Below are 8,606 nucleotides of genomic sequence, written 5' to 3' on the forward strand. Positions count from 1 at the left end.
AGGAACACTGCTATAAAATTGCTTTAATCAGGAGACCTCCTTGTACCTTCCCAATGGCCTGTCCACAGTGTGAGATTCTATGGAGCAAAGTCTGAGTCCATGATCCAGAAATAAAGTCAAGTTCTACAGGAAGTGGTTAGCAATTCAAGTTTTTGCATTTAAAGCTTACACTTAATGTCCCAGAGACCAATCCAAATAGCCAGGTCAGAGTCTCTGTTGCTTCAGAACTGGGGATGAATGCTACATGGATGGAGGATTCTGGTCAAGTGACTGGGTTATGAGAGGGTCCCATGCAGAGGCCAGAACTACTGAGGTACTTTCAAAGATTCTAGAACAAGGAATCTATCAAGGGCCAAACAGCTTGTCATGCTGAAAATAGGATGACATATATCTATACAACAAAAACATCCAGATGAAGAGATCTAATCTGAAATTTTAAAAATATTCTTCGATAAAAATATGACCACCATTGTATAAAATGCAGAGGGTGACAGAATAAAAAACAGTCATACACAGGACCTCCAGTGTAGTCTTTTAAGAGTCCAGTTTAAAAATATTAAAGAAAAACACCCATGACATACATTTAAGCAGTATTTTTGAGAAATATTTGAGTTTTTAGAAGTAAAGTACTGAAATATTAAAAAGAAACATTGAAAGGCACCAATATTAGTAGATATACCCTGCTATCACTTCTGAATTCAAAGGTTCATTCCAAAAATAACTAAGAACTTGTAGAAAAATAAAATGAGTTTATTAACAGAAGCAAACATATGTTGAATTTGTTGTAGGAAATACTAACTGAAGAATGGAATGAAGAAATAGCTCAGTAACATAGAGCTTGCCTGGAAAGCACAAGGTCCTGAGTTTGATTCCTGGTACCAAAAAAAAAAGCCTGCTTTTGTTGCTCTAAAAAGAATACTTAAAATCTTGAGACCTTTTACAAGCCAAATCATCTTTTACACATGAAGAAAAACCAGGGACTTCTCCAGTTTTTCAGGGGCTCAGACAATATATCAACAAACATGTCATTTCTGCAAAAGGGTGTTGCTCAATTACAACTAGATCCAAATAAAAAATTATATGTATATATCCTAAAAGAGAAAACTCTTACATATGAGACATACTAGAGAGAAAAGTAACTGGTAAAACCTGGAGCTACATCAAAACAAGAATGACAAGGCACTTCCAGGGCTTAACACAACTGTTCAGAATGGATACATTTATAAACAAGAGGCATAAGGAAATTTTAAAGCCATACTTTCAAAAATCTGGAGTCAAAATTTAAAAAGATGAAATTATAACTCTCAAAACTTCAATCTTGAAGGAAAGAAGAGAGTGAATATGAATTTTTAGAAATGCTAAAAGTTTTATTTTCTTCAGAGATGACAGATACTAATGTGATAGAAAACCACAGGCTCAAAAATACCCCCCAGAACTGAGGGGTACCTTTTGGGAAGCAGAAGTAAATGAAAGCGAACAACAGGGAAGCTTGTGGAATGCCAATTACAAAGCAGGCTCTTTGGGGGCTGGGGATTTAGCTCAGCGGCAAAGCGCCTGCCTGGCAAGCGCAAGGTTGTGAGTTCGGTTCCCAGTACCGGAGAAAAACCAAAAAAAAAAAAAAAAAAAAAAAAACAAAGCAGGCTCTTTGTGTGATTCCTTGGGCTATACACTTTGTTTTGAGAAATTTTCTATAAATATGTTATGCTTTGATTCAAATCTTTTTTCTATGATCTTAATGGCATGAAATAAGATGAGAAATTCTAGTGGTTATAGGTAAAAGAGAATAAACACCTTTATAAATCAACCAAAAGTTGAGTAAGTAATGAAGAAACAACAGGAATGTAATTAGAAAGTATAAAATTATAGAGCAAAAGAATGTGCTCCAATAAATGCAAAAGGCTTACTTTTACTTTTTCAAAGACAAAATGTCCTCTCCAGTTAAGCAAATAAGCGAACATAGCTCAATTCTATTCTCTTTAAAAGCAAAGCTCTTAAACCGAGGCATGGCACTTGACAATAAGGAGTAGAGGAAGACATGTCAGGTAATTATTAACAAGAAAGAAAATGACAATATAAATATCAGACAAGGTACAAGGGAAGAAATTGTATTTTGCTAAATCTAACCAAAACAACAGAAACCACTGCAAGTTTGGTACAGAGAATTTAATACATGAATTATTTACAGGCCTGGAAGATCTGACATCAAAATGAGGTGAGGGTGATGAGATCGAAGTCTAGAGAGGCTCAGACTGGAGGCTCATGGAGTTGCCTGAAACACTATAGAATGGGGAGTGGCAGCTGGCATCTCCTTATAAGGAGTTGCAACTCAGATATAGGAAGGAAGGAAAGAAGGGAAGGAGGAAGGAAAGAGGAAGGAAGGAAGGAAGGAAGGAAGGATTAAAGAAGGAAGGAAGGAAGGAAGGAAGGAAGAGAGGAGAGAGGGGGAAAGGAAGGAAGGAGATAAATATCTTGACTCTTCCATTTCCCCATTCTCTCATCCCCTTTCAAAGCACCACTGACCTATTTGAAAGCTGACAGACAGCCAAGCCCAGCAGCTAGACACTGGCATATGGCAGCCCTGTAATGCTGTGGATAACTTTTTCATGGATGTAGAGCAGATATGGAATAAGAATTTCAAGGGCAAACAAAGAACACTGTAACAAAATATATTTAATATGGACAAAAGGTGCAACCAACCAAGCTTATGCAACAAGTACAAATCTCCATGCACTAAACAATATAGCTTTAAAAATAAATATAAAGTGAATTCCAATGATGAGATTAGTGGGAGGGAACTATGGAGGACAGCAGCCTTTAATGTAAACTCCCAATATCTTCTTCTTCTCTGGGATGAATTCTGACTAAAGTCAAATGCCCATCAGTACTTTGTGTATCTCCACTTTTTAGAAAGAACTCAGAGAAATGAACTTCATATTGGGTCACCATGAAGGAATATAGAGGCATGCAGTAAAATCATAGGATCTAGCCAAGGAAGACACATGAAAAAAATGAATCTAAGGGTTTGAAAAGAATCCTAAAGAGATCTGGAGCTTCCCTAGGCCATAGAATGAAATACTCAAGACTATGATGTGTGTGCATGTGTGTGTACACGCACATGTGTGTGTTTATGTGTGTAAATTTGCATGCATGAAACTAAGGTGAAATGGATTGAAGGATACAGAGAAATCTGTTGAGAGTGGTAACCTTGTGGAAAGGAGCAGGAACGATGTGTGCTGTCAATCAGAGACCAGTCAGATGACAGAAACAAAAACATTATTTGAAAGAACTCAATATGAAAATGTGTCAACCAGGTGTAAGAATATAAACCAAGTACTTGAAGAGGGGGAAAAAGAGAATTCTAAATTATCAAAGGAGATCAACCGCAGAAAACAGCTTAGAGAAGAGGACTTGTGGGTCTGGGACTGGGATATCTCAAGAGGAGGGGCTAAACAGCAAGTGGGCTGATGGTACCATGAATTGGGTTCTACTCGTACTAGAAAAAAATGGACTGTAGTCATTATTGTTATGGTTTGGATCTGAAATGTTCCCCAAAAGCTCATGTATTTGGGGCTTGTTCCCCAGTGCACAGTGTTCAGAGGTAGGGCCTTATAAGATTAGTTTAATCCACTGATGAACTCAGAGTTTAATGGACTATGGGGAAGTGGTGGAAATCTTGTGGGCCATTGGAGGAAGTAAGACATGGAGGGTTTCTTTGAAGAGTATTTGTATTATCCGCCTCCCACTTGTTCTCTTCCCTCCCTCTCTCTACTTCCTGGCGGCCATGAGGTAAACAGCTTTGTTTTACCACACAGTACTACTCTCCACCACCATGTTCTGCCTTACAGCAGGCCCAGAATTAATGGAGCCACGTGACTATGAACTAAACCTCTGAAATCATAACCAAATAAAATACTTCCTCCTGTAAGGTTATTTGTCCTAGGTATTTTGTCACAGTGATGGAAAACTGATTGACATAACCATTACTATTGAAGCAGAGAAAGGAATTAGATATAAATTCCACAAGAGCAAATATGAAGGAGCCATCCATGAGGCGTTCAATCAGCCTACGCTTGGCCTTAGGGGACTCCCGAATGGCAAAAGCCTAGCATAAAGGCAGCAGGCAGAATCTGAACCCCACAAAGCAAGAATGTATTTAAGTGAATATAGATGCATTTGAAAAAAATCCTTTCACTTGAATATAATCTAACTGTAGTCCTTTCCAATATTATTATAAGCTACTGCTTTTTATAGATTCTACCTGTCTTATCTGTAATTTAGTTTAGTTGGATAAATTACATCAATTTTCCCAGTGGAAATCACCTTTATTATGGTTTCTGAGATATTTCCACACTATCTCAAAAATCTTTTAAATCTCTGTTGCTTTTCTGGGCAACAAATGTCTCAGACCACTTTATAAACTTACCACTTCTTTCCAAGATGACATAGGAGGTTAGAGTTCAAACCTGGAATAAGGGAAATAATTCACCTATGGTGTTAGTTGACCAAAAACTGTTCTTCTACCCAGTGAGAGAGAAAAAACATCAATCCTAGGTAATTTTAAAATCAAAATTTCAAACTGGTATTTAACACTTTCTCTCAAACACTTCTTTTTGCATGTTTACTTCAATTTTAACCTCCTCCAGAAACTACTCAAAATAAGTTACTATAATCTTAAACATGAATATTTATGCAAGGACCAATTATGTCCAAAATTTACCAGCTTAAAACTGTGATGTGTAGTGCTGAATATTAAAGCCTTTTGTGACAATGTTTGGGTGTATCTCGTTAATGTTTTACAATACAATTAGATTATTTTGCTTTATTTATAACAATTTGAGTGACACTGAACTTAGAGAAAATATCTATGTATACTTTTGTCTAATTACTTAAATTTATTTTAGCCAAAACTATTAGTTATAGTTTGGATCTGACATGCCCCCAAAAGGTTCATATATTAAAAGCTGGGTCTCCAGCTTGACATTATTGGGCGGCAGTAGGATCTTTTAGAGGTGGGTCTGTGGTGAGGCCTTTCAGGTAATGGAGGTTGAAGCCTTTGAAGGACTCCAATCTTTAATTTTTTTCTTTTGCTTTCTGATTGTGAGGTGAGCAGTTTTGTCACACCACGCTCTCCCAACACTATGTCACAACAAACCCAAAGTAATGGGGCCAAGCCACAATGGACTGAAACCCCTGGAACTGTGAGCTAAAAGTAAACCTCTTCTCTCTGTATATTGATAACCTCAGGTGTTTGTCATTGTGACGGAAGTCTGACTTATGCACTGTTGTTCTTCTAATGATCCATAGTTCTTAGGTTGCAGTAGTATTTATTCCTCTTGTGTTTACAAATATTTACTGAGATGTTGGTGATACAGCCATAAGTAAAACAGAATCCAGTCCTGGAGCAATTATCCTCTATGTTGCAGACTGCAACAAAAACAAAATAAGAGTAAAATAAATAGGATGTTAACAAATAATAATTGCTGTGGGAAAAGATTAAAGCTGATATGGGGACATACTGTAGGGGGTGAAATATGTTAATAGTATAGGTGGGATGATGGTTAATTTTAGGTGTCAACTTGCCTGGGTTAGGGCATATCCTGAGAGCTTGTAAAGCACTGTTTGTGGGTATGTTTATGATGTGTTTGCAGAGGACCCTGGTGTGTGAGTGTGAGTGGACTAAATGAGGAAGGTGCACTGTCAGTGCAGGTGGGCATTAGCTATGAGCTTAGATAGGACAAAAGGCAGAGGAAAAACAACTTTCTCTTCTCTCTCTCTCTCTCTCTCTCTCTCTCTCTCTCTGTCTCTCTCTCTCTCTCTCTCTCTCTCCTTTCCTCTCTACCCTGTCTCCCTCTCTCCAGCTGGGAAGCACTTCTTTTTCTTCTCCATCTCTTGGATGGTGGACTCCAGGATCTCTGGCCTTCATACTCCAAAATTTGCACAAGTGTATAGGTTCAAACTTGTACAGAACCATGCTACTGGCAAACTATGGTCTTCATCTTGCAGATGGCCTGTCTAGGACTTCTTGGCCTCCATTATGATATGAGCCAATTTCCTTAATAAATAAATATATAAATATATATATACATATGTATGGATTTATATTTTATGGATATAGATTTATGGATATGCACATGTCCATATCCATGCCCATATCTATATCCATATCTATCTGTGCTTGTTTCTGTCCCTTGGAGAATCCTGACCAGTGTAAATACGACGAGGAAAGATCTAAGGATAAGGCAGATGGAGATGAGAATGACATGAGGACAGCAACCCTGAAGAAACGCGCTATGTTTGCCTAAAGTTTTCAAGCCTGTTTGCGGAAAGTAAACACCCTCCATCAGAATTTCATTGGCAAAAGGATAAATCTGACAAGCATGCTTATTGTGAAATATAAGAAACCTGAGAAAGGACGCTTAAGGCAGAGCGCAACCAACAGGGCTCTGAAGAAGAACACACTCATCATGACAGAAGGTTAAACTCCTTCCACCCACTCACAACCATAGCTTGTCTGATCTACAATGGTACATTATTTTTTCAGATGATGTTAGCTAGCTGAGGGAAAATTTTACACATAAAACATACAATAAATACACACACACATACAAAAAGTTATACTAAATTGGTTTAATTTTGCATCTACTTATTATAGAAGTACATACACTTTGGGCATTTTGTCAGTTTTGACAGTATAGAATTATTATATTCTCTTTTTTAATGTAAATGCCAAGGAAAAACTAGTTTATTACAGTTTGAATTATAATTGCACTTTAACATTTATTTATTTATTATTGAACTAATAAAGATGATAATTTTCATTTAAAAACATACATGAATTATTTCAAATAGAGATTTTCAAATAAGTTGTGCTTGCACTTTTCATCACTGTAGTCTTTTAAATTAAATATTTTATTTAGCTGGTCATACAATGCCTTTGCAAAAGACACCGTCATTTTTTTAGGAACTTGAGATTTCCAAACACCATTTTAAAATTAAATTACTTTGTACTACATTTGAATAAATTATTATTTTCAAGATAGCTCTTTTATAAGCTGAATAAGATAAATAATTCTAAAATTCTTACTTTACAATGCTAGTGCACATGCAAAATTTAATTTTTATTATTGTGAAATATTTTTCATATCTTAAGGAATAAAAATAATGAGATAGAAAGTATGAAAACAGTTGTTAAAATACTCATAAACCTCCCCCAATGTCAACTAAACATGAGTAATATGTTGAAGCCTCTGGTATTAATACCACTTCTTCTCTGTAGCATTTTTCCCCTATCCTCCTAGGGTAGCAAGTCTTCTAAAATTCATGCACAGGGGCTGGGGATTTAGCTCAGCGGCAAAAGCGCCTGCCTGGCAAGTGCAAGGTCGTGAGTTCGGTTCCCGGTACCAGAGAAAAACCAAAAAAAAAAAAAAACAAAACAAATAAAATTCATGCACAATACTTCTTTCTTTACTGTAATGATGTCTAAATTATTTAGAAATAACATAGGCAGTCAGACAGGGATGGGCCCTGGAAAACTCAGTGCTGAAGAAATCTGCGGCTGGAGGCACAATTATAGAAATAGGTGGAATACATTTACTTCCACATGTACAACTAGACCTTGCTATGTTTGCCTAAAATTTTCCAACCTGTTTGCAGAAAGTAAACACCCTCCATCAGAACTTCATTGGCAAAAGGATAAATCTGATGAGCATGCTTAGGGCTCAAGTCCAATAGGACATCTAAACAGGAAAGTGGGATGGTCCAGTGCAGTTAGTAACATGGGGGCAAGGGTATGCTTGTGTGTTAACAGACAGTGGTACACTGTTGTGACTGCCATCCTGGAATATGTGACTATGGCTCTAGGAACATCCCAGCCTTGTGGTGGAGCCTATTCCTGTCTGGCCCTCCAGTGTGAGCATTCTCTAGGATGACCATGGAGAAAAGCCTGGCCCTGCAAGGACTGAAAACCACGAAGACTACCAAATCCATGACATGGAGACAACTCAAGAAGACAATGCAGGAGGCTCATATGCTGATGACATGTCAAGACTGCCCACAAACTCTCATGAATATGTTTGTTGGTATGATGGCCAAGATACCTTGTATGCTATTTCAACTACTACAATTACAAAAATAAAATGGGGGACATGTTGGGGACCACAAATTCAGAATGGCTAGTTTTACATGCTTCCCTAAAGGAAGAACAGAGGCTTGGGATTTTTGGTATCACCCTGTTGAGACTTGCCACTGTCCTATTAGGGCTGGGCCATCCTCTCCCACATATTAAGACTAAGACTAAGACTAAAACTACTAAGACTAAAGATGCTCCAAGGCAAGATGCTTCTAAGCGTAAGGCCACTGCCACCCTCACAGTCATCCAATAATCCCCTCCTCAGATCCCCTTCTCAATCAAGAAATGCCAAGGTTCTGGCTGCCTTGTGGCCTTTTGTTCCTCATGAACAACTGGTCAACCCAGATCTCCACTGTACCACCATTTGGTTGCCTGTTCTCTCTCTTTCTCTCTTTCTCTCTTTCTCTCTTTCTCTCTTTCTCTCTTTCTCTCTTTCTCTCTTTCTCTCTTTCTCTCTTTCTCTCTTTCTCTCTTTCTC

At 37.6% G+C, this 8,606-nt stretch overlaps 1 long non-coding RNA gene across 2 annotated transcripts in view; it reads right to left on the reverse strand.

Annotated features, from left to right (window-relative positions):
- Nucleotides 1–8,606, reverse strand: part of LOC102027181 — a 52,032-nt gene that overhangs the window by 20,632 nt on the left and 22,794 nt on the right. The window contains exon 3 of one of the 2 annotated variants that reach the window (XR_001233375.1): nucleotides 5,318–5,424. The exons of the other annotated variant lie outside the window; for it this stretch is intronic. This is a non-coding gene — a long non-coding RNA (uncharacterized LOC102027181). Of the gene's footprint in view, nucleotides 1–5,317; nucleotides 5,425–8,606 lie in introns of those variants that run through there. 2 annotated transcript variants of the gene reach the window in all.

Source organism: Chinchilla lanigera, unplaced genomic scaffold (genome assembly GCF_000276665.1).
Source record: "Chinchilla lanigera isolate Chin_1 unplaced genomic scaffold, ChiLan1.0 scaffold00015, whole genome shotgun sequence".
NCBI classification, from domain to species: Eukaryota; Metazoa; Chordata; class Mammalia; order Rodentia; family Chinchillidae; genus Chinchilla; species Chinchilla lanigera.